Raw genomic sequence first — 27,297 nt, forward strand, 5'->3', positions numbered from 1 at the left:
CATAGGAACATTTTCCCGCGCTGCACTACTCTCCGGTGAGAGAGGAGGTGCAATTACCTCATCAGGTTCTACTTTCCAGAGAAACTCTTTCTCGAGAAAGGATCCGTTCTTGGCAACAAAGATTTTACCTTCGGATCTAAGATAGAAGGTATACCCAATAGTCTCCTTAGGGTATCCTATGAATACACATTTCTCCGCTTTGGGTTCGAGCTTTTCTGGTTGAAGTTTCTTCACGTAAGCATCGCAGCTCCAAAGATTTAGAAACGATGGCTTAGGTTTCTTGCCAAACCATAATTCATATGGTGTCGTCTCAACGAATTTAGATGGTGCCCTATTTGAAGTGAATGCTGCAGTTTTCAATGTGTATCCCCAAAATGATAGCAGTAAGTCGGTAAGAGACATCATAGATCGTACCATATATAATAAAGTGCGATTATGACGTTCACCCACTCCGTTACGTTGCGGTGTGCCAGGCGGCGTCAGTTGTGAAACAATTCCACATTTCCTTAGGTGTGTGCCAAACTCGTGACTCAAATATTCTCCTCCACGATCTGATCGTAGACACTTTATTTTCTTGTCACGTTGATTCTCAACCACACTCTGAAATTCCTTGAACTTTTGAAACGTTTCATATTTGTGCTTCATCGAGTAGATATACCCATACCTAGTCAAATAATCGGTGAGAGTCAGAACATAGCGATAGCCACCACGAGCTTCAACTCTCATCGGACCACACACATCAGTATGTATTATTTCCAATAGATCGGTTGCTCTCTCCATTATTCCTGAGAATGGAGTCTTAGTCATCTTCCCATGAGGCACGGTTCGCATGTGTCAAATGATTCAAAGTCAAGAGACTCTAACAGTCCATCAGTATGGAGTTTCTTCATGCGCTTAACACCGTTACGACCAAGGCAGTAGTCCCACAAGTATGTGGTACTATCATTGTCAACTTTACATCTTTTGGTATTCACACTATGAATACGTGTAACATCGTGATCGAGATTCATCAAGAATAAACCATTCACGAGTGGAGCATGACCATAAAACATATCACTCATATAAATAGAACAACCATTATTCTCTGCCTTAAATGAGTAGCCGTCTCACATTAAACAAGACCCTCATACAATGTTCATGCTCCAAGATGGTACTGAATAACAATTATTAAGGTTTAAAACTAATCCCGAAGGTAGATGTAGAGGCAGCATGCCGGCGGTGATCACATCGACCTTGGAGCCATTCCCGACGCGCATCGTCACCTCGTCCTTGGCCAGCCTCCATTTATTCCACAGTTCCTGCTTTGAGTTGCAAATGTGAGCAACAACATCGGTATCAAATACCCAGGAGCTACTATGAGCGTTGGTAAGGTACACATCACTAACATGTATATCATATATACCTTTAACGTTGCCGCCCTTCTTATCCGCTATGTACTTGGGGCAGTTCCGCTTCCGGTGACCTTTTCCCTTGCCATAGAAGCACTCAGTCTCAGGCTTGGGTCCATTCCTTTTCTTCTTCCCGGCATCTGGCTTACCGGGCGCGGCAACGGCTTTTCCATCTTTCTTGAAGTTCTTCTTACCCTTGCCCTTCTTGAAACTGGTGCTCTTGTTGACCATCAACACTTGATGCTCTTTCGTGACTTCTACTTCTGCAGATTTCAGTATCGAGTACAACTCGAGAATGGTCTTCTCTATCCCTTGCATGTTGTAGTTCAGCACAAAACCCTTGTAGCTTGGTGGGAGAGACTGGAGGATTCTATCAATTACAGCGTCATCCGGAAGTTCGACTCCAAGCGGAGTCAGACGACCGTGCAACCCAGACATTCTGAGAATATGCTCACTAACAGAACTGTTCTCCTCCATCCTGTAGCTAAATAACTTGTGCGAGACTTCATATCTCTCGACCCGGGCATGAGCTCAAAAAACTAGCTTCAGCTCCTGGAACATCTCATCTGCTCCATGTTCCTCAAAATGCCTTTGGAGCCCTCGTTCTAAACTGTATAGCATGCGACACCTAATCAGAGAGAGGTCATCACTTCGCGCTTGCCACACGTTCTGAACATCTTGGCTTGTTGCGGGAACAGGGGGTCACCTAGTAGCACATCAAGGACATAAAGCCTTCTTAGATGCAATGAGGATGAGCTTATGGTTGCGGACCCAGTCCGCATAGTTGCTACCATCATCTTTCAGCTTGTTTTTCTCTAGGAACGCGTTGAAATTGAGGTTGACAGGTGCGTTGGCCATTGGATCTAAAATATTTGCAAAGACAACTTTTAGACTAAGTTCATGATAATTAAGTTCATTTAATCAAATTAAGTATGAACTCCCACTTAAATCGACATCCCTCTAGTCATCTAATTGATACATGATCCATGTCGACTAACCAGTGTCCGATCATCACGTGAGCCGGACTAGTTGTCGATGGTGCGCAACTTCATGCTGATCGTATTCAACCACACGACTCATGTTCGACCTTTCGGTCTCTCGTATTCGTGTTCATGTCTGTACATGCTAAGATCGTCGAGTCAACCTAAGTGTTTCGCGTGTGTAAATCTGGCTTACACCCGTTGTATGCGAACGCTAGAATCTATCACACCCGATCATCACGTGGTGCTTCGAGACAACGATCCTTCGCAACGGTGCACACATAGGGTAATACTCGAAATTTTATGAGGGATCATCTTATTATTCTACCATCGTTCTAAGTAATAAGATGAAAAACATGATAAACATCACATGCAATCATATAGTGACAAGATACGGCCATTATCATCTTTGCTCCTTCGATCTCCATCTTCGGGCATCGCATGATGATCATCATCACCGATGTGACACCATGATCTCCATCATCGTGTCTTCGTTAAGTTGTCACGCCAATTACTACTACTACTACTACAACTAACCGTTAGCAATGAAGTAGAAGTAGTAAACACATGGCGTTGCATCTCATATAATAAATTAAGACAACTCCTATGTCTCCTTTCGATTGTCATACTCATCGACATGCAAGTCGTGAATCCTATTACAAGAACATGATCATCTCATACATCACACGTGTAACATCATATCCTTTGGCCATATTACATCACATGTCAAACCCTGCAAAAACAAGTTACACGTCCTCTAATTGTTGTTGCAAGTTTTACATGGTTGATTTGGGTTTCTAGCAAGAACGCCTTCTTACCAACGTGAAAGACAGAATGATGATATGACAAAACTATTTACCCTTCATAAGGACCCTTTTCATCAAATCCAATCCGACTAGAGTAGGAGAGACAGACACCAGCTAGCCACCTTATGCAGCGTGTGCATGTCAACCGATGGAACATGTCTCATGTAAGCGTACGTGTAAGGTCGGTCCGGGCCGCTTCATCCCATAATACTGCCGGAAAAGAATAAGACTAGTAGCGGCAAGCAATTTACAAAATCAACACCCACAATCTTTTTGTGTTATACTCTTGCAAAGAATCTACGCATGGAAAACCTGGCTCAGATGCCACTAGTGGGTAACGTAGCAAAAATTCAAAAATTTCTTACGCCATATTCAGATCTTCCTATGGAGAAACCAGCAACGAGAGAGGGGTGAGAGCATCTTCATACCTTTGAAGATCTCTAAGCCGAAGCGTTCCTAGAATGCGGTTGATGGAGTCGTACTTGCTGTGATTTAGATCGCGGTGTGATTCCGATCTAGTGCCGAACCACGACACCTCCGCGTTCAACACACGTGCAGCCCGGTGACGTCTCCCGCACCTTGATCCAGCAAGGAGGAGGGAGAGGTTGGGGAAGAGCTCCGGCAGCACGACGGCGTGGTGGCGATGGAGCGACGAGGTCTCCCGGCAGGGCTTCGCCAAGCACCGTGGGAGAGGAGGAAGCAGAGAAGCAGGGTTGCACGGAGAGAGAGATGAAATTGTGTGTCTCCAATGCCCAAAACCCCCCGCTATATAGGAGGAAGAGGAGGGTGGCGCCCCGCTTAGGGTTCCCACCCCTAAGGGGTGCGGCAACCCTAGATGGGAGGCCAGGGCGGCGGCCAGGAAGGGAAGAGGGGGTGGCGCGCCCCCTCGTGGGCCCAAGGCCCACCTGACTTAGGGTTCCGCCCCCTTCCCTCTCTTGGCGCCTTGGGCTGGGTGTGGGGGCACACCAGCTCACCCAGGGGATGGTTACCTCTCACACTTGGTCCATGTAGCCTCCCGGGGCTGGTGTCCCCTCCCAGTGGGCCTCCTGAACCCTTCCGGTGGTCCCGACATGTTGCCCGTGGTGCCTGAAAGATTTCCGGCGTCCAAACCCATCCATCCTATATATCAATCTTTACCTCTGGACCATTCCGGAGCTCCTCGTGACGTCCGAGATCTCATCCCGGACTCTGAACAACCTTTGGTAACCTCGTATAACAATTCCTTATAACCCTAGCATCATCGAACCTTAAGTGTGTAGACCCTACGGGTTCGGGAGGCATGCAGACATGACCGAGACACCTAACGAGCCAATAACCATCAGCGGGGTCTGGATACCCATGGTGGCTCCCACATGTTCCACGATGATATCATCGAATGAACCACGATGTCTAGGATTCAATCAATCCTGTATAAAATTCCCTTTGTCTGTCGGTATAGAACTTGCCCGAGATTCGATCGTCGGTTCCCCTATACATTGTTCAATCTCATTACCGGTAAGTCTCTTTACTCATTCCGTAGCACATCATCCCATGACTAACTCCTTAGTCACATTGAGCTCATTAGGATGATGTTCTACCGATTGGTCCCAGAGATACCTCTCCGTCACACGGATTGACAAATCCCGATCTTGATTCATGCCAATCCAACACACACTTTCGGAGATACCTGTAGTGCACCTTTATAGTCACTCAGTTACGTTGTGACGTTTCATACACCCAAAAGCACTCCTACGGTATCCAGGAGTTGCATAATCTCACGGTGGAAGGAAAAGACACTTGATATTAGAAAAGCTTTAGCATACGAACAACACGATCTAGTGCTATGGTTAGGATTGGGTCTTCTCCATCACATCATTCTCCAAATGATGTGATCCCATTATCAATGACATCCAATGTCCATGATCAGGAAACCATGATCATCTATTGATCAACGAGCTAGCCAGTCTAGAGGCTTGCTAGGGACACATTGCGATCTATTTTTTCACACATGTATTACTGTTTCCTGTTAATAAAACTATAGCATGAACAATAGACGATTACCATGAACAAGGAAATATGATAATAACCATTTTATTATTGCCTCTAGGGCATATTTCCAACAATTACAACCTCTAACAAGTAGCTAAGGCAAAGGGCTCACACATCAAAAGATATACATCCCCAAACTTGGACAAAACATCACATATTGGGGATTAGTGAAAATTACAGATTTTCACCCTCTGCTTATGCTCTGAAGCATTTTGGCAACCTCCAAAAGGATATCTACAGGAGGTGTCTGGGCATGAAGTTTGACAGAGAGCTAGAAAAACAGACCATCAAACAAACATTAGTTTGTTGCTTGGGATAAGTCCCAACAAGAAAGCAAATACACTCATGACAAGAGTGCAAGAAAATAACATCAGATCACCAGACTTGGTGAAAATTACAGCTTTTCACCATCTGTCAGTTTCAGCGAAGTGCCCACTTTGACAAGGTGTATATCTAACATGCAAATACCTATGAACAAAATATTGGCCCCAAGTTGTAGAGGGGTTCACCCACTACCATGTTGCACCCTCAAAAGAACAACCCCACACTTGGTACCAAGCTCAAAACAGGGCATGGCATCTAAGATTCAACACTTAGGAAAAAAATACTAAGGCACTGAGGAATCAACTAGCATAAAAAAAGTAAAGGTGTAGCAGCGGGAACCGAACCCACACCCACCTACACTTAGTGCACACACGCTACCGCTAGGCTATGGCTTCGACTCTCAACAGAGGAGGGGGGTGTTACCCTTTTGGACAAATCCTCACTAACTTTGCAGCTACCGCGGCGACCGGAACAGGGGAGGCACACTGGTGACCACCGCGTTGTCTATCCGGCAAGATAACCTCATGCGAGGTATGAGGGGTCCTTGGGGAATCCATTCCCGGGGATAACTTGCTGGGAGGTATACCCAGACGACGGCATGACGGGGCTGCTGCACCGGGCCAAGCAGAGCTCGGCGCCAGAGATGAACACGCGCTGAAGGAGATCCCATGTGCGGGGGAAAGGAAGATGAGGAGGTGGCGCTCACCCTAGGGGTCTCGGGGACGAGCTCGATGCCGAGAAGAGGATGAAGGGGCGGGGCGGCCTGCGACGACCCGCTGCTCTGCTACGGCGATGGCGGCGTGGAGGAGACGCCAGTGAGGCGGAGCTGTCCTACTAGCGATGGGAATGGAACGGGGATGCCTCCTGCATCCTCGTTCCCATACTGGCCTCCAATGGAACTACCGGCGACGAGGGGACACGCCCCGATGATGACGGTGGACTCTCTCTGAATCCTACTGAACCCTCTATGATCTCTCTGGATCTCACCCAGCAGAGGGAAAGGAAGGAGGGGAAAATAGGTGGCGGCGGGGAGAAGGAACCCTAGGAAGGCACGCACACTGAGGGGGCTTAATAGGCGACGGGGCTGACGGCCTCGACGTCCGTGAGCCACGGCGACGCTCTCTCTCTCATGCACCACTGATGGAAAGCAGACAGGGGGAGAACGGCGTCCGGAGAAGAAATGAGAGGGAGATGGGCTGCGCTAGAGGAAAAGGGGAGATGGGCCTTATAGTGAAACCAGGCTAACTCTCTCTCTCTCTACTGCTAAAAAAATAAACACATGCATATCCTTTTAAAAAAGAACCTGTTTTAATAAAATAAATAAAACCAGGACAAGCAAGGGGGTTATGGGAAGGTAAAATATCTTTTGGAAAAACACAATGAGCCCCCTATTTATAAAAATAGGTGGGGAAATTTCGAGCAAAGCAAAATACATTGGTTTTAATAGATATTGGCTCTGTTTTTAATATAAAAACAAAGGAAGAATAATTCAAATAGGTGAGATTGTCACCCACAAATATTTAAATAGTTTTTCAAAGATGTTAGCCAGTTTTAATGGGCCAAACAGAAACTTAAAATCTGCCTCAAGTTAGAAAGGAGAGAGGGGTTTATTTGGTCCATGGTGCAACTAAGATTTTGAAGGTTCCTTGTTGCACCCACACCACACTCCACAAGAATATCACAAGACACATGCAACCACATCACCACGGTGGCACAACACCAAGAACAAGATTAAGCGAAATTAAGAAGCAAGATATGCAGGATGCATGTGATGCACATGAAATGATAAACCATATTCCACTCCATAACATTGTCTCAACATGGTTGTCACATATGGAAAAGCTTACAAAAGGGGAAAGAAAGCAATTGGGCTGTTAGAGGCAGCCCTATCCCTAATAAGTCACGTGCTGCCCTCTCTCCCTCCAGATTGTTTGCTCCTCTAGATTAGTTCTGCAGAGCTTGGTGAAGCCCTGCTAGATTGTTCACCACCACCACCACCACCACGCCGTCGTACTCGAGAACTCATCTACCTCTCAGCCCCTCTTGGTGGGTCAAAAAGGTGGTCATCGTCATCGAGATGTACGTGTGCTGAATGCGGAGGTGCCGTCCGTTCGGCACTAGATCAGGACAGATCGTGATGAGATCCTGACAGAGGCTGCGAAGTGGACCGCTTAGATGTTCCAATACTCAACTGCGTTATATATGCTTCCTCTTAGCGATCTTCAAGGGTATGTGGATCCAATCTCTCCTCTCGTAGATGGTCATCACCATGGATAGATCCTATGTGCGCATAGGAAATGTTTTGTTTCCCATGCGACGTTCCCCAACACAAACCCCTCCTCTCTCTCGCCCAGTGGTCCCTGTTGCGCATGTCTCGCGCCACCCCGCTTGGCCATTTGGTGGCCACACACGCGTAAGCTCCCTTAGTTCCCCCACTCCTCCTCTCCCTTTAGTTAGATGTGGGCCTCCCCGCGATCTCCCATGGTCGGGACCTAAACTCCCTTGTGGTCTCCCTTGGTTCCCCGCATGACATTCTACTATGTAATTGTCGGTGTAGGATCGACACCTATGGGGGCCTCAATGGTCCCCTTTTGCTGGTTTGGTGGGGAGAGGGGTCGCGGCAAGAGCAGAACCAACAATCAAGGCCTGACAAGATCTTTTTTACCCAGGTTTGGCCCGCGTGCATGCGTTTAGTTATTTGTTTTGGGTTACTGTAGATCTATCCCCTTTTAAAGCCCTTTGATTGGTCAAAAAGCCAAAAAGTCATTACTACCGAGCCTCGGGCCTCCTTTTATAGGCGAAGAGGTGACCAAAGTGGCTTAGTGGGTGAACGGTGGGTTCACGAGTGAAACAGTGCCGACCAATAGTTACAGTGTTACTGCCTTGTCAAGGGTGCATTAAATGCTTCGACACACTTCCCTGACCTCATCAGGGGGGCTGGATACGTACCCACACGTGGCAACTTTGGGTTGTTGCGCTGGCGTGCATGCGAACGCGTGGTTCATCCATCGCCGGTCACGTGCTTGTCATTGGAGGCGTTCGCGAGTCGCGAAGATGCCTTGGGCCCTTCCTCTCCTCGGGCCTTCTCTTTTCTCCCGGTAGGGTTACCTTGCCGGGGCTCTTCTTGTTCCTCTCGGCAGGGAGGTGATGGCTTGCCAAGGCCTTGTCAGCCTTCCCGGCAAGGGTGGCCTGCCGGGGTTTAGTCCTTATTCCTCGGCGGGAGGGTCTCGCCGTGGAATTGTCTATCTCCCCGACAGGGAGCTCCTGTCGGGGTATGTTCTTCCTTCCCAACAAGCGAGTGCATGCCGGGTGATACGTCTCAAACGTATCTATAATTTTTCATGGTTTCACTCTGTTATCTTGTCTTCTTTGGATGTTTTATGTACCTTTTATATCTTTTTTGGGACTAAGTTATTAATTCAGTGCCAAGTACTAGTTCCTGTTTTTTCTGTGTTTTTGACTCTATTCAGATATGATTTTGGAACGGAGTCCAAACGGAATAAAAACCCCGAAATGATTTTTTCTCGAACGGAAGAAGGTCAGGGGGCCTCTGGGCCAAGCCAGGTGGGCTCCACGGAGCCCACAAGCCCCCACTCCGCCACCAGGGGGGAGGCGGTGGTGTCAGGGCTTGTGGCCTCCCTGGCCGCCCCCTGACCTAGATCCTTGGCCTATATATTCCCAAATATTCAGCAAAAAATTAGGGGAGAATCGAAAATACTTTTCCGCCACCGCAAGCTTCCGTTTCCGCGAGATCTCATCTGGAGACCCTTCCCGGCGCCCTGCCGGAGGGGACTTTGGAGTTGGAGGGCTTCTTCATCATCATCATCACCCCTCCAATGACTCGTGAGTAGTTCACTTCAGACCTACGGGTCCGTAGTTAGTAGCTAGATGGCTTCTTCTCTCTCTTGGATCTTCAATACAAAGTTCTCCATGATCTTCATGGAGATCTATCCGATGTAATCTTCTTTGGCAGTGTGTTTGTCGAGATCTGATGAATTGTGGATTTGTGATCAGATTATCTATGATATATATTTGAGTCTTTGATGATTTCTTATATGCATGATTTCATATCCTTGTAAGTCTCTCCGAGTCTTGGGTTTTGTTTGGCCAACTAGATCTATGATTCTTGCAATGGGAGAAGTGCTTGGTTTTGGGTTCTACCATGTGGTGACCTTTCCTCATGGCAGTAGGGGCAGCAAGGCACACATCAAGTAGTTGCCATCAAGGGTAAAAAGATGGTGTTTACATCCATCGTTTACACCTCTGCTTTTACTTTGTTTTGTTACTTTGTTGCTTTCAGTTCTCACTTGGCAAACAATCTATAAGGGATTGACAACCCCTTCATAGCGTTGGGAGCAAGCTCTTGAGATACTCCTCCACTGGATTGATAGCTTGGTTCCCAAACTGAGGGAAATACTTACCACCGCTGTGCTACATCACCCTTTCCGCTTCGAGGGAACACCACAAGGCTCCAAGGCCACGGGGGAAATCCTTTGCATACTTGCCTAGGAACTCCCTTAAGGCGTAGCCACAGCTGAAGGATTACTGGTGCCGTCGACACGACTATTCTTGGCGCCGTTGCAAGGGAAGCACAACTGACATTACCGGGGCTTGCATTCTCCACTTGGTAGCTTCTAAGTCTTGCTTTCGCCCTAAGCCCTAGTGACGCGCCTTGACACTGTGGAGGGGCTACCAGTATCGGTGCACTAGTCGAGGGCACTGGAGAGCCCAGTGTTTAGTGCACCGACAGGAGCCCCCGGGCTTAGGCCACACACGCATGCTAGGCATTGTTGGGCCAGGCCCAAAGCGGTACGCGAACTCTCGGGCGCCGAGCTTATCGGAATCGAACCTTTACAGGCTTTCTTTCCCCACGTCGCGCATTGGACGCTCGAAGTGGGAGGGTGCGCGGCGTGCGCATGATGGCCTCTTTATTCCCTGAAAATGCCTCTGCCACGTGTAGGACATGCAAAGTGGCGATCGGTCAAGTGGCGATCGTGGCCCCAAAAGCCACGGGCATGGATGGGTTCGTCCCTGCATGCATTGGTGCATCAAGGCGGTTCCATGTTCCGCTCATGACCTGAGGGCGATTGGGCGAGAGGGGCGGTGGCTTCTGGAGCGAGGAGGGTGGCCTCTGAGCTTTGCCCTATAAATTAGGGTGTTTGCGTGGTGGTTTTTCCCATCCATCTCACTGTCTAAGCCTTCAGCGCCCGTCGCCTTGCCTTCTCTTGTTTCTTTCTGCTTTGCCGGTGGCACCCGTCCCTAACCAAGGTTAGGGGACAGGGCCGGCCTCCGTCGGCCACCAGGGCGGCAAGGGGATCCCGCTCGGATCATGCCACAGCTTCAGAGGCCGCAGCTAGCGGCAGCCCCATCGACCGTGGCGGGAGAGGCTCGAGGGGCTAAGGACGCCGGGGTCGCAGCCGAGGGAGGCAGAGTGCTGCCTCGATCTCCCTCCTCGTGCCTTCTTCTTCGGGTGTCCACTCGGAGGCGACGCCATTCAAGTTCATCGCAGATCTTCGCGGCCCCCTTCAGGGTCACTTGCATCTCCATCGCGGCTTCACCATGGTGATGGAGGTCGACCGACCACCCGTCTTCTGGCGGCGAGCGCACGGATGCTCCCATGGCGCCATGCAGGTGCATGCGGAGTATCCGAAGCCCCATTACATGCTACTTGGGCGTGGCTGGAAGGCGTTCGCCCGGGCTCATGGACTTTAGGACGGCTACGTCCTCCGCTTCAAGCTAATGGAGGCCCGTATGCTCGTCGTCAAGCTGTACGGGCGCTCTGGTATGCGTCTCGGCTGCTGCGAAGAAGGCTCGAGAGGCGATAAATGCTCTGCTTCGAGTGACAACGACGGGGAGGGCGGCAGTGGTGCGGTGTTGAGCCTAGTCTCAAGCCCGGGGGAATCAAATCGGAGGACGATTTCCCCAGATCGGACTGAGTGCGTCCTGCATTGGCGCAACCTGGTCACGCCCCTTCCCCTCCTTGGAGGGGGATCTCAACCGGATCCATCGCCCCTTCATGTGGCTTGACGAGGCCGAACCCGCTCTCGTGGTACAGTGATGGTCCCGGAGGAGCCATCATGGATGTACCGAGGGCCTTGTCGTGTCTTGTCTTCATGAACTCCAATTCTTCCACGTAGGTCGATCCTTGTTAAAAGACAGAGTCTTTAGGTTAGGACAACAATGCTTTGTGAGTGGAATCGAATGTATCCAGACAAATGAATGAATAGTTGCATCCTTTATTCGACTCCCATTTCGAATGATTATTCCTCTACACTTTCTGGATGCTTGCTGGATTGACTTATCCTGCCATGAGCACTTAGAGGAGCAGATCCTCAGAAAACTTAACAGAGGAGGTCGTCGTCGGCAAGGCTCCTTGCTACACTCAGTGCAACCATCTAAATTGTCGAGCGCGGCTCGAGGCGAAATAAGGTGCTACGTAGCCGTCCGAAATGTTGAATGAGTTCGAAACGAGATAAGGCTGCTCTATGGCCGCTCAAGTTGTTGAACTGGCTCGAAATGGAGTCGCAGTGCATAGATCCTAGCAAGGTCCATCTGCGCGCGGGATTCTCATACAAAAGTTGATGCTTCAAAATGATACAACAAATCTACCAAGAGTCTGGCAAGAAGTTTGCATCTGTACTTACCTCGCGCGTCACGACATTCCTAGCCGCAGCGTCTGAAGGTGCTGACGGGGAGGAATATCCACACCCCGGCAAGCTGATGTTGCCTCCAGCGACCTCCTTGCCGACGAGGTTTTCTCCGGTGGCCCTTGTCCACTCTGGAGGAAAGAGGCATGCTGGGGTGTATCACTCTCTCATCTCTTTTGCAAGAGATTTGCTAGCGAAGCCCCCGAGCGCATCTTTCTGGCGTCACAACGCTCCAAGGAGGAATGCGAGCCGGAGGCGGCGTAAAGGGGCGGTTCGGGGCCTCGGACGCATCCTCGACAACCATGCAGCACTCCGGAGATGTGCGTCGGTCGGAGTAAGCGTCAAATGCCTGGCCGAAGCTCCCTGTCACACCCTTAGCAGTAGCGCGGCGTTCCAAGGAGTTGTGTTTACCGGGCGATGCGGAGCTTGGGGCTTCCGCTCCTTCCACCCGCGTTCGCATAGCACCTATGGAGGCGCTATGAGATCTTGTGCGGGCAGAGCAGCCACTACTTCCTCCCACTCAGGGAAGATGTAGCGGCGAATTGGGATCCGTGGAGCCGACGAGCGGCTCGTTGGATTGGGGAGCCGACGAGCCGACGAGCAGGTCGCGAGGGCGCCTTGGGCCCTCGCCTCTCCTCGGGCCTTCTCTTTCTTCCCGGTAGGGTTACCTTGCCGGAGCTCTTCTTGTTCCTGTCAGAAGAGAGGTGATGGCCTGTCGAGGCCTTGTCAGCCTTCCCGGCAAGGGTCGCTTGTCGGGGTTGAGTCCGTCTTCCTCGACGGGAGGGTCTCACCGTGTCATTGTCTATCTCCAGGCAGGGAGCTCCTGCTGGGGTCTGATACGTCTCCAACGTATCTATATTTTTTTATGGTTCCATGCTATTATATTTTCAACTTTGGATGTTTTATATGCATGAATATGCTATTTTATATCTTTTTTGGGACTAACCTATCAACTCAGTGCCAAGTGCCAGTTTCTGTTTCTTTCCATGTTTTTTACCCTGTTTCAGACGGAGTCCAAATGGAATGAAACTTTACAATGATTTTTTTGGACCAAAAGAGACCCCCGAAGCTTTGGAAGAAGGCACAAGCCCTGAGGCCGTCACCACCCCCTAGGTGGTGCCTACCAGGCTTGTGTCCTCCTCGTGGGCCCAACCGATGTAATCCCACCGCCATAAATTCCTATAAATTGAGAAACCCCCCAAAAGAAACCTAGATCGGGAGTTTCAGCGTCGCAAGCCTCTATAGCCACCAAAAACCAATCTGGAGTCTGTTCCGGCACCCTACCGGAGGGGGAATCCATCTCCGGTGGCCATCTTCATCATCCCGGCGATCGCCATGATGAGGAGGGAGTAGTTCTCCCTCGTGGCTGAGGGTATGTACAAGTAGCTATGTGTTTGATCTCTCTCTCTCTCGTGTTCTTGAGATGTCTTGATCTCGATGTACCATGGGCTTTGCTACTATAGTTGGATCTTATGATCTTCTTCCCCCTCTCCACTACAAGGAATATGCTAATACACAACACTATTTTTTCGTTGCTACATCGTCATGGTTTTTAGTTTATGATGATCTCACGACGAAAAACCAAGCGTCGAAAACGGAGCGTCACAAATGAACAGCAGCTACGTTTTGATCAAAATCGTGTAACTTTTACGACGATTCCTCGATGGTCGTAACCTTTACGACGATCCTAAATCGTTGTTGGCAATCAAACTCAGTCCTACGTGGCAGTCCTACGTGGCAAAATTACGACGAAATCAAAACGTCATGATTGAAATCAGCCCAAACCATTTCAATTGATCACATGGGCTGATTTTATTTTTGGGCTTCTTCTTATTGGGCTTCCGTTTGAGCCTTAGCCCATTTATAGCCACTTTTAGTTTTTCTTTTTCGAAATTTTTTTTGGGCCCTCGCCTTTTAGTGCCCAAATACATTTGGACCAGTTTCAGTTTTGGCCTTTTTTCATTTTTAAATTCAGCAACTTTTTTTTCTAGAACTTGGTTTCATTTCCATTTATTGGGCCTTTTCAACCAATTATTTGTCCAATATTAAATGCAGCACTATTTCATATTCAAATCAAGAAAAATCCAAGTCGAATTAAAATCATGAATCATATAACATCACATAATACATCTTCCAGGTTTACATAACACCATAACTCATCTGATTCACAGTGGACAATCAGATACCAATTTTCATAGCTAAAGCATTAACCGAGAAGAATCTCAAAAGAAAATACAGAAATTAGCACTCGCTGTGAAGAAGGCCATCCTCCTCTTGCTTCCCCACTCCTAGTTTTGCATCCCTGATACCAGCTATTATGGGCCCAAGTATACCTGCATCCAAAGAATGTATTGTTGAGGCACATGAACTAGATGGCAATTCTAAATTGTAAAACGTCTTTCGAAGAACAAAATATCATCTCAAGTGAAACTGTAGCGTAAGTTTAAAAAAAATATGAGGCAGAAATAAAAGAAAATGTTCAGATCTTCAGTAATATGAAGTAATAGATATACTCTCGTTGGTAATCCACCCAAAACTTTTCATACATGCTATATGTGACAAGGTAACACCCTAACAGTAGCAATTACTGGCGGTAACTATTAGCAATTTTGTGTATGTATGTGTAAATATACGCGGTTTAGGAGGGACATATTACAGAACTGGAATAACAAAGCAAACTAGATGTATAGGTCTGGTATACAATCCCTCGTTTCATGCACTCAAGCTCAATGAAGTAATTTACATAAAACATTTCATAACTACATAGGACAGCATAGCATCAAAGTATCAAACTACACAATCAGCCTCTCCTAGGGGCTCAACAATCTTCACAATCTTCGCACTACTAATATTTTGTATACATCACCATAAAATTAGCATCATATCTGTTATACTTTCTTCGTTTAATAAACAAGTAGCAGAGATTTGTAACATATCCATATGATGATCACATAACAATGTGACAGGCATCAGGTCAGTTACTCCCTCCGTTCACTATTACAAGATGTTCCAACTTTTTTTTAAATAACTGTATGTAGACACATTTAAGTGTGTTTGTTCAATCATTTTAGCCCATATGTAGCCCATATTGAAATATGCAAAACATCTTATAATAGGGAGTGATAATTGACCTAATGGAATTTAATCATAATATCAATAGTTCTACAATCAGACATACATGACCATCCACTTACTATGGGAAGTGATAACAAATCAAACAACATGATAATACATCTGTTCCTAAATGAAAGACGTTTTAGCAGTATTAGGATCAGAGGGTGTACTAAATAGACAAGCACATATTGATATGGCACATGAAAGATGCAGAAACTGAAACAATTATGCAAACCCCAAAATAGTGACGGCCTTCTGAACCTTCAGACGAGCAAAGAGGACAGTGGTGTACACTGAGGGTAACCAAGTTTAAAGGGCATGAACACAGAAACCGACCTCTTTCTTTCGTTGTGATGGCATAAGCATGCCAAATCGACTGTGTGCTAGTTGCCCCTCATCTTGCTCTAGTTTATCAGATGTGTAGCACAAAAGTAGTTATCACTATCTCTCTATTTATTGCAAGGCCAAACTAACCAGAAAACAAGTTCCAGAAATATTCCTACAAGGGAATGCTTTACCTAAATCAAAGATTTGTCCAGCAACATAATCCCTGTTGCCCAGAAGTGGTGACGAAGACAATGTGTTCACCCAGTACTTGTTCCAGAGTAGATCAAGGAGGTGAGAGGAAATCTACTTCATGTACCCGCCCCCCTCGTACTGGACGACGTCCACCGCCGGGCACTCGCACACCCTCCCCATGTATGTGTCCTGCAGTGCCGGTGTCGCCAACGTGCACACTCGTGAGTCTCAAACTCCTCGGACAATCAATTGGACAAACACCACTGCAACAATCTGGAATGTTGTTTATTCAGAGAAGGAATGATGGATGCTATACCCTGCAGGCGGTGATGTTGGTCTTTCGGTCGCGCCAGTTGTGCAGGCACTCATCCATCTCCATATCTGCAACCAGATCATAGAGATCAGTGACCACAACTGATGAAATGAATGGATCCGTGAGTAAAACTGCAACTGTGATCAGGTGGTAAGAACATACATGCAAAATGAGCTAGAATCCAATGCAAGTGTGATGCTTGCTACTCACCACTACCGTCTCTCCCTTCTTTGGGGATGGGCCATCTCCAACCCGCAAGTCCTGCAATTCCTCATGAGAATTGTTAAATCTGAACTTTTGAGTATTATACAGGAATCATCGATGGCAGCGTAAGAACCTTGTATTGGAGGCCTGACTCTGTTTGAGTGTAATCTGGATAACTCATTTTTGTCTTCCCATAATCCTTCCCACGGAGCGTTGGCACTATAATTGCCATATCAAAGAGTAAGGAATGATTGCACATTTTACTTATGAACGCCTAGATAAGTTTGAATGGAAAACTAGAAAACTTATAAACTTTTAAAGAAAAGCTCATTTTAGCAACAGTTAGCTATATATAGTATATATACGCCGGCAGCGGCTTCTTAAGTTGAATGATTTTTTCAAGTATCAAGACACCAACGAACTAAATAATGTCTACAAAATATGATAACAAGATATGAGGGATTACAGCCTTAAGGTAAAACTCATATAATCTAAGAACTAGCGTCTCTTCTACAATAGCAATGTAGCAGATTTCAGTCGACCTATCGATCAGTTAATCATTTAGAACATATGTGTTATAGTAGAGAAAAACTTGTCTACAATGTCGACTATCCAAAGACCTGATACCTACAGGTTTATAAAGACATTCTTAATACGTTGAAGCTTCAAAGCGTATGTGTCATAGTAGAGCAAAACCCGTTTATAAACGCATTGTATAGTCATAGTCGATAATTTGGGGAAAGTATCCTCAGGCCCATATAATCCAAGGAAAGAAGCAATTGATCATCACAGTAAGTGCAGAAACGTGGTATGGATATGTTATCATCACTTCTCACAGCAAACAAAAAATGGTGTAGCAGTTTCTATTTACTTAAGAAAAGACAACTATACAGCATCCATGACAAAATGTGCTGCTTACTGGACATTCAGAATAAGTAGGAGGAAATTATCATCAAATAGATCACAAACTGTCCGTCTTAATGTCAAAAACAATCATATTTGAAAACAGAAAAATAAAAACAAATGAATTAATGCTCTCTCAGACAAATGCCTCGATTGTCAACATGGTTTAATAGAATGGATTACATCAGACTCGTGATCTGTTTTCATCATCACAGAGAGAACCAACTAAAAAAACTAAGAGTGGGTAGAGATACAAAAACATGACTTCAGATGCCGAAGATGGACAGTTTAATAATATACAGTATCATGAGACACCTAATAAGTGTTGATCATCACTGATGAATCAACCACAGAAACTAGCTGCAGAAAGAACAATATAGTTGATAGGTGTAAACGAGGTATAGTAACAGGAAGCTCCTTGTATGAGAGCAGCCAGTGTCGCAAAAACCCGTTTGCTTCTCGATGTCCGCCAATCTAACAAGAAACAAGGCCATGAAAGCAGACCAAGCATCAGATACCTCATGGCATCCCAAATACCACTATCCAAACAAAATTCAGTTTAGTGCTAAGATATGTATGGACAAGTTGAATGCAAAAACCATCTAAAAGAATGGTTCATGCTAGAATCTTAACCCAAAGTATCTCTAGGCAATGTACAACGCTGAATTACGCTACCAAGAAGCGTAACCCAGTACTCAACCTTAAAGCTGATAAAAACTTAGCAGAGTATACCTAAAGATGAAGGGGAACACTCAGCGTGTCAAAAAATAAGGCAGCATGGAATACTATAGTAATTATTATTGGACATGATATAGTAAGATACTCTCACTGGTTATTGACTGTTGTCAGTTTTCACTAAGCATAAGTGCATAATATGGAAACAATATAAGAGAAAACATACACCCTCGGATATTAGGCTATTCCAAGTATGTGAGGTATACAACTTATAGGAGCTTACATGACATTTGGACCGATAGTCCCAACGCCCAGAGCCTCGCTCACAGACCATCACATTTTGATTTCTAGCAAGCCTAATTTTCTCCGCAGAGTTGGCCATAACCTGTTAAGGTACAGCCAATACAGGATCACGTCAGCAAATGTGCAACTTAACTAGATGCTGGGAGCAACATTTTTCATTGAAAATATATCTAGTTAAGTAGCACAAGCATGTCATTGGTTGATTTGGATGCAGAAAGCTCCGTCTTGAACAATGGCTAGCCAAACTTCGGACGAGAAATCACAGTTCAGAACTGTGAAAGACTAAACTGGAACAGATAGTTTGTTTTACAGTTAATTAGACATCATGTTGGTTTCTAATGTTGGATTAATAAAGAGTAGAATAAAAGGTCCAAACCAGCGCAATCAGCTTCAACCACGGTGCAAACGATTTTCCACAAGCGTTCTTCACAATTTCATAATCGTCGGAAACTACAAGATGACCCTCTGAATCGACTGCCCAGTAAAATGGGACGCCACCATCAGCATCCTGTGAGAAAATGGACAACCTATATAAGTTAATTTCCTTATACTACGGAGTAATTAGTGAACATGACATAATTTTGTATGTTTGTCAGACTGTCTCAGTCACATTGATCTGAAATGCGGAAATGCACAATGCTAGACAGGCAACATGAAAATCAGTTCGAATAACAGAGGGAATCGGTAGAATTTGATGTGAAGTTGACGTTGATACTATTGAGCATTCATCTTATACTGAAGTAGTATGAAAGTATGAACCACCATCCTATGTTATCTGAATGCATATTGGACCGGAGATGTCAAGACGAGATAAGATGAAGGTCGGGACATACTTCGAGTACGTACTAACAGTCACATGCTGAACATTGTATCACGGAAGCCCAAAGTGCAGTAAGGAAAAAATATGGACCAAACAGCGTCAGGCATTTAAAAATTTAACACAACAACTGCAACCAACTCTGAATAAAGATCCTCACTAGCAATAACAGGCAAGGTAAGTGAAGTGACAGTACATAAGAAATGACATTTCAAAATCTTCCAACAGAAAAAAGCATTGTACGATAACTGAGGTGAGAAGTTAAAAGTAACAACAGAATTTCAATCTTAAAGTTGATTATCGTGGTCCTATTTCTCTTCGTCGACACTTACTAGACCTCGCACGTTGTTGAACTGAGTCCGGAATATACAACACATGTTGGCAAAATGGAAATCCAAACATTCACTTACAGCAGCCATGAAGACCGAGCTGGGGCTCCGTCTTGAACGCTTGTTGAAGGCGGGGTGGACGACCTTGCGGTGATACTTCCAGTCGTCGCCGTCAGCGAGCACCAGCCCCTTGCTGAGCAGACGGGCGATGTGCGGGTTCCGGATATTCTTGGGGTACATCCCGCTGCGGTTGGGGAGCACCTGCTTCACCATGTTCACGTCCGCCACGCACATGCTCGGCTTGGCACCGAACCAATACAGGAATGTGCGACCTGCAGGAGACCAGAACGTAAGAGCAAGAACTAGACGACCATGGATTGGAACTTAGAAGGAATTGCGGTCTATCTGAGGTTCTCGTACCGTGGACGGGGATCCATTTACGGAAGTGCGGTTGGACCATGGGGACGAAGTCGTGGTCGCCGATGTCCAGCGCGGCGCCGGCGGTCTCGTTGCGGAGCCGCTTGATCTCGCCGAGGTTGCCGGCCAAGAAACTGTAGCCCGGTGCCCCGGCCCGCCCACGCCCTGTGTACGGAGCTGTCGGGTGATGGTGCGCGGCCTCCACACGATGTACACGAACGTGTTGAACACCCACGAGGCAAGCAGCGCCGCCACAGCCGCCGCCACCATCCAGACGAGATCGGATAGATGTGATGGATCTGTGGTGATGGGAAGGAGCCGAGGGCGGGGCGGAACGGAGCGGCCGGAGTTGGTTGGGCGATGCGGAAGGGAGATGCCAGAGCTGGTGGTGGTGCGGAGGGAAGGAAGGAGCGCTCGATCGGATCTAGAGAGGCGGCTTAATCGGATCTGGAGAGGGAGAAAGGGTGGGTGGGTGGTTAGGGTTTTAGTTTTTCAAAGACGTGCTCCACCGTTGGAAGTGTGCTGATGGCTGGCTCAGATCGCGTTCAATTGGATGATCCGCGTGAAGGCAGTTTCTCATCTCTCATTGGCCGACTCAGAACTTGATTTTTTACCCAAATATTTAGAAAAAATTACAAAAAATATCAATTATTTGTTGCCCAATTGGACTACTTCATTTTTTTCAAAATATTATACCACTTGAGTATCAAGACGTTTTCGTGGCTAGCTAGCTTGGAGGCACAATGTCCAGACAGACATATAGCAGGTGCGCGGCCAGAAGCGACAATGCTTCGACCGAGAAGAAGCAACCTGCTGGCCCAGCGGCGGATCACGGCATCCACCCACGTCCGAACACAGATAAGAACCGGACTTAAAAATCTAATAGAAATGTCCGCGTTCCCGGATGCCCATATCCGGCACCGCGAGGCCAGATCTCGTCTCGGGCCGCCCGACGGTGCGCGCACAGCAAGATCCACCAAGCTACTTACAAGAGAGAGAGCGAGAGAGAGATACATGGATCGACGAGTGACATGGCAACATATTTAGGACATGTTACAATGTTTTTATAATCGTCGTAGAAGTTATGACGATCTCATCTTATGCGGTTACGACGTTTTTGACTCACATCATCGTAATTTATATGTAGATTTGATCCCCTCAAACGGTTTACGATGATCTCGGATGAAATCGTCATAGATTTATGACGAATTCATCAACGACATCTTAAAAAACGTCATGTATGAGCATATTTCTTGTAGTGCTCCCTCTTGTAATGAATTGAGTTTCCCCTTTGGAGTTATCTTATTGGATTGAGTCTTTGATAACACTTGATGTATGTCTTCCACGTGTCTATCTATTGTGATCAACTTGTGGGTTTGTGACAATTGGGAACCTATGCATATGGGGTGTCACACGTGGATTCATGTGAGTACTCGATGTATGTTTTGGTGATCAACTTGCGGATTCGTGACATTAGGAACCTATGCATAGGGGTTGGCACACGTTTTGACTCTCCGGCAGAAACTTTGGGGCACTCTGTGAACTTCTATGTGTTGGTTGAATAGATGATTCTGAGATTATCTGATGCATATCGTATAATCATGCCCACGGATACTTGAGGTGACAATGGAGTATCTAGGTGACATTAGGGTCTTGGTTGATATGTATCTTAAGGTATTATTCTAGTACGAACTCTATGATGGATCGAACGGAAATAATAGCTTCATGTTATTTTACTACGGACTGTTGAATAGATCGATCAGAAAGAATAACTTTGTGGTGGTTTCGTACCCATCAATAATCTCTTCGATTGTTCCCCGCTATTAGTGACTTTGGAGTGTAACATTTTAAGTGTGGTAGGTTCGTAACATCCCCAATTTTGGAATGTTAATATAATTATTAAGTTGATTGTTTGTTTGTTTGAGTGATTGAAACTTGAGTGAAGTTTGAAACTTTTTAAAAACTTTTGAATGAGAGGGAATAAAATGACTTTCCCCTTTTTCCTGTGAATTCAAATTCATCCATTTAAAATCAATGATGAGAATATAGCATGACTTCTTCAACTATAAATAATTTGAATCAAGGTGGCATTGGAATTCCTTTCGATTTTTCTTTGCATTTTGTTTCTTCCTCACTCACGGAATGTCGCGAACCATATCTTGTCGAGCAAGAAAAAGAGAGGAGAAAACATGACCCTCCAAACCCGGGGATATTCTTTGAAATATTTGAGCCATAACACCCAAGATTTATTTGAGTAATTATTTACAAAAAGAAATAAAGCATTTAGGGGATTTTCAGAAAAACATTTTTTTAAAAGTTTTTATTTTGGTCGTAGAAAAATGTCCATCATTTATATTTTATTTTTCTGATAATTTTAGTATATAGAAACTCAATATTCCGCATTTATTTGGTTTCCCTTTTATCATTTACTTTATGGTTTTTGAAAGTAGAAAAGAGATATCTTTTAATTGGAAATAGATCGGTGTCCCATTAACACTCTCCAAATCTGGCCCGACAGGATCATCTTCCTCCTCACGTTCTCGTTCCTCACATCACACGAAACTTCCATAGCCATGGTGAGAGCAATTTCCACCTTCCCGATCTCCTTGCTCCTTCCTTCTTCGAGCACCCCGAGCCCCTATAAATACTCCCCTCAACCTCCTCTCCCCATTTTCCCCATAGCCAAGCCCCTCCCCTCGTTGGAACGCAGCCCCCACCTCGCGAGAGTTCGCCTCCAATAGGAACTCGCCGGAGCTCTTGCTGCTCCCTCCCATCGCCCCCACGCCCCGCCGACGCCACCAACCTTCGGCCCGAGCCCTCCTCCATCGCGTGGACCCCTCCACCGCCTCGGCCGGCCACCAGAGCCACCTTCCCGTCGTCTTCTCCAACTCCGGCGGCTAACTCCGGTGAGATTCACGAAATCCCGTATTGAAGTCTTTTTCAGAAAATTGCAATCTTAGAAAAATCATATCTATTAGTCTATAACTTTGAATTAGGTGATTCTTTTTGCGTTGGATCACAAATTTTATGTAGTTTCTGAAGATATATAATTTGTCTATGTTTGGAATTATAAAATGTTAATTAAATCAGATTTGGTTTAAATCTTGTTTTGCTTATTCTGGGAGTTTAAAAATAGCTTTTAATTTAATTCTTTTTTCCGATGTTTCCTAGTGATCATATCTTTCAGTAGTTTAAGTTTCAAATTTTTTTAAATAATTTTACTTGGCGTTTTTACCAAAACAGATTCTGTTTTAGTTCTTTTAGGATTATGGCTATTTCTTTTTTTATAATTGATTTTAAATTATTTTCTTTTATATTTCAGAAAGTTTATATTTTGTTTATGTTAGTTAACAATAGTTTTCAACAAATTTTTATTTTTATTTTTATTTGTTATCACGAAATCAATTCTAGTTCTCTAATAACTTGCAATTGATTTCTCTACTGTTTCAACTCCCATTTGAAAATACTTTCAAAATAGTTTGATGTAAAATACTTTATTTTATCTTGGTTAAATTTATATCTTAGTTCTCTGTTATTTAATATTTTATTTCAGTTAGAACAAAAAAAACTATTTAGTGTTTGATGTAGTAGAAGACTCCTAGTTTTAGTTGAAGTTTCTTTCGGATTCTTATTCACTCTCTCTTTTGTTTTGATTGCTAGAATGATTGCTAGTGTGAGTGCTTATGTGAATACTATGTTTGTTATATAGATTTCATCGGAGAGTGACGAATAGTCTATCAAGTTATTTCTCGAGAACGATAATTTATCTTCATCAACCTCGCCAGGCAAGTCATTTGATCATGTATCACCTATGGTTTATGCATCGTAGTTCTACCATCCTATGCCCAATTTGCATGCTGTGTAGGTACATGGAAATTATAGTTACATATTGTAGTATCATGTGATAGGCACCCAACAACCCAGTTACTTGGCCCGGAACGACAAATTTCATATTGCTATGCTTGAGTAGACGGGATTCTAGTTGAGAGTTTATCACGAGTTTATCACAAGTCATTTGTAGCCAAGACCGGTTAAGTCAAGACTTTTCAAGACCTCGTGATGCAATGCAACTCTGGGTGAAGGACGGTTGATCGGATCCCTGGAGAAACCAGTGGATGACCCGGGATACTGGAGATGTGCCATGAAATCTTGCGGAAAGCTTCACCCAGGCTCAAAGACACGGACGGATATTTTCAAGACCCAAGGCTTACCTGCACAGCCACAAGTCATTATGGGCTCTGGCTTGGTTGGACAACGCGGCGACTCTGGACAGGCGGTGCTAGCAGATGTAGAAGAACGATAGGGTTTGGATGGGCACCGACAGGGATTCGGAGGGACCCGTTGAAAGACCATGTTTTGATCATCCGGTCTTCAAACACCCTGAAGTGCGAGGACATACACGGAGGCAATCAAATCTTGTGAGGAACGTGTGCAAAACTCTGCAGAGTACTCAAACCTAATTGATTACACGTGTCCACAGTCATGGACAACTTGAGCCAAAGGAATTGAAGTTATCTGAAATTCTCAACACCATTATAAATACTTGATGAGGGTAATATTGATAACTTGGGTATGAGAACTGGTTGGCGGACCCATCTCATTAACAACCAACTACGTAGTAATATTTTGCTTTTAGCCCATCTCTTGATGTAGGAGAAAACTTTGCTTTTCGCTGAAAACTTACAGCCCCACCTGCCATATATGCATATAGTATAGATGATATTTTACCCCTCTATTTTGTGACTTGCCGGCAAATTTGATATGCTGACCTACATGGCTGCAGCGTCTTATGTTGCAGATATTTTCCTCGACGTGCAAGAGTATGATTCAGGGTTACGGTCCGCACTCAACCTGCCGTTGGTGTTATTTGGGATTCCACTCCCTTGACTGTTTCCACTGAGATATTTAAGGTATATATCAGTTTTACGCTATTTACATGTGATTGCACTTTGATATATACACTGATGTACTGTGTGTGCCAGCATACTGATCCAGGGATGGCACAGATACACAAAGGCTTGACTCGTTTTGATTCGGGTCGCTATAGAAATGGTATCAGAGCACATGTTGACTGTAGGACGTGACCCTAGAAACTGGAAACTTCTTAGGATAGGATCTCTCAAAAATCTTATTTTCGAGAACACCTTTCACTTCTCATCCCTTCTGATTTCATCAAATGTTCTCTCTCACCTCAAATAGTTATACAATCCCCTTACCCCTTTGACCTCATGAAGAATCAACGGAGTTCTACTTTAAAGTAAAGAGGATTTCACCACGCATTTGAAGGATTGAAGCTACACCAACAGAAGACTCTCAAGACCCTAAGAATTCGAAGAACCTAAAACGTTTGAATATCTATATGACCATTAGAAGTCCAAACCCCTGTTATATACCCACGTTAGTTACGATGATTTGTGAGCCATCATTGGTGTGTGTTTTGCGACAGCCACAAATAAAACCAATTCTCAAAAATATTGTTTGTATTGTGTGTTTCTCCCTCTCTCTCTTACCCATCTCATCCCCAAAACATCAACCCTACTAGATGGAGTATGAAGCTGGACTTGTAATCTCTGGACCAATGACCCAGCTGGAGGCTGATATATGGATTCAGAACATGGAGAACCACTTCGGGAGCAACTTGATCTCAAGGAAGTATGAAGTGGAACATGCTCTTCAGTACTTTACACAAAGTGCTGCAATCCGGTGGAAAATGCATCATGCCATACAAGGATTTAGTGGAGCAGAAACCTGGGACGAATTCAAGAAGACTTTGTTAAGATCCTGTCTTATTCAAAAGTGTTATGATAATCTGAAGGAGAAGACTTGTGCATGCAAGATCTGTGGAGAAATAGGACACACCCAGGAAGAAGACAAGGATGGATGCACTCATTGTGAAGGAAATCACCCAGCTGAGGAGTGCCCAAGTAGTCAGGTGACTTGTTTCCTTTGTGAAGGAACCAACCACTATCCAGCTCAATGTCACATTTACCCCAAGGTACAACAAGTTGTCGAGCAGCAGAAAGAAGCAATGAAGGAAACACTCAAGAAGAAGATTCAAAAGTCGGTGATGAACAAAAATATTGAAGACCCTGATGGACAAGGTCTGACCAGATTTTTCTCCAATGCATGCTACTCATGTGGAGAAGAAGGACATTATTCACAGGATTGCACGAAGGGAAGCCAAGAGTATCTGGGAAACTTCCCGACGGAAAAAGTGGAGTTTGATCCACTTGAAATAGAAGAACTGGCCAAAATAAAGGAATCCGGAAAGAAAAAAAGGTACCCTCGGAAGAGCCAAATCTCTACAGATATAGACCTGAGTCATGTCAGATGTTACAAGTGTATGGAATTTGGCCACCACAAATACATGTGCTCAGGAAGGAAGCCGGAAACCCAAGGAGCCAAAGCAAACACTAAGACGCCTCGAGACTTGTCAGAACTCATTTGCTTTCGTTGCAAGGAAGCAGGACATTTTGCTAACGATTGTCCACAAAGGAAGAAAGCTAAAAAGGAGTAGTTAAGTTTTGATCGTGGCAATTAGTGTAATTTGAAGAACTCTTGTTTTTCATGAGATCATGGAGTGAAAAATTTTGTAACAGAAGTCCCGGAGATTGTAATAACATCATGGATAAATGGAATTTATTGTCCCATGATTGCCTATGTTCAAACTGTATACGTTGTTTCTCTTCGAACAAAGATCTCTGAACAATTATGAGGATATGAGAAAATATGGTCTATGCAGGCATGAGTATAATTCATTTTAAGTGTGGTAGTAATCGGTAAACCCACAAGATCCACTGAGTAGGAATGTACCATAACTACCAAGGAGACATATACATTCCTCTGAGTACCTATTTACTGACACCTGCAGATGACAACTCTCTAGAGTCATTCCTCAAGGGCCCAGAAACGATCATGACCCTAACCACTGATCATGATTACCCGAAAATCCTGAAGGACATGATGAAGCACATTCATCTTGAAGGAGATGCAGTCTACAAAGGCTACCCATTCATGGAAAGTCGAGTAGAACTTTGGTATGTGGAAGTACACCTCCACCATATGAAAGGAGTTTGTCCAAAGACTATGGGGCAATACTTTTTCATTTCACGTGTACCACGAGCAACCTTCTTTGATGCTGTTCGTGAAGCTGCCATGGAAGCCATACGTCAGATTGGAGAAATACTTGAAGCAAGACTACGTCATACCCCGGGATACCTGAGTGAAGTGCATGTGGAGATCATGGAGATGAAGCTAATGGCCACCATGATGAAGCAAAAGATGGATGATTTCAAGGAGCACATTGGAAAGTTCGAGTGGAACTAAAGTACCTCCAAGAGAGACGAATGAATAATGTTGGCAGAAATGCTCGACCATGCCGAACAATGTGGATGGCATCATTTGTAATAGAGTACTTTTGAATTGGAGTTTTTGATAAGAAATTAAGGATGTAATAAAGGATTGATTATGAAATGAATATGATTTATGGATGAACCAATACCTTTTCATGGTAAACACACCAATGGAAAG

At 45.1% G+C, this 27,297-nt stretch overlaps 2 non-coding genes and 1 pseudogene across 2 annotated transcripts; all 3 read right to left on the bottom strand.

Annotated features, from left to right (window-relative positions):
* Window positions 1-16,997: 16,997 nt before the first annotated feature.
* On the bottom strand, window positions 16,998-17,081 carry LOC123414400 (annotated as a pseudogene).
* A 276-nt stretch (window positions 17,082-17,357) lies between these two features.
* Window positions 17,358-17,444, bottom strand: LOC123414575. Its single transcript, XR_006614508.1, has one exon. It is a non-coding gene; the product is annotated as a small nucleolar RNA SNOR75 (small nucleolar RNA).
* A 167-nt stretch (window positions 17,445-17,611) lies between these two features.
* LOC123414519 lies at window positions 17,612-17,756 on the bottom strand. Its single transcript, XR_006614456.1, has one exon. It is a non-coding gene; the product is annotated as a small nucleolar RNA F1/F2/snoR5a (small nucleolar RNA).
* Window positions 17,757-27,297: the final 9,541 nt, after the last annotated feature.

Source organism: Hordeum vulgare, chromosome 7H, assembly GCF_904849725.1.
Source record: "Hordeum vulgare subsp. vulgare chromosome 7H, MorexV3_pseudomolecules_assembly, whole genome shotgun sequence".
Taxonomy (NCBI): domain Eukaryota; kingdom Viridiplantae; phylum Streptophyta; class Magnoliopsida; order Poales; family Poaceae; genus Hordeum; species Hordeum vulgare.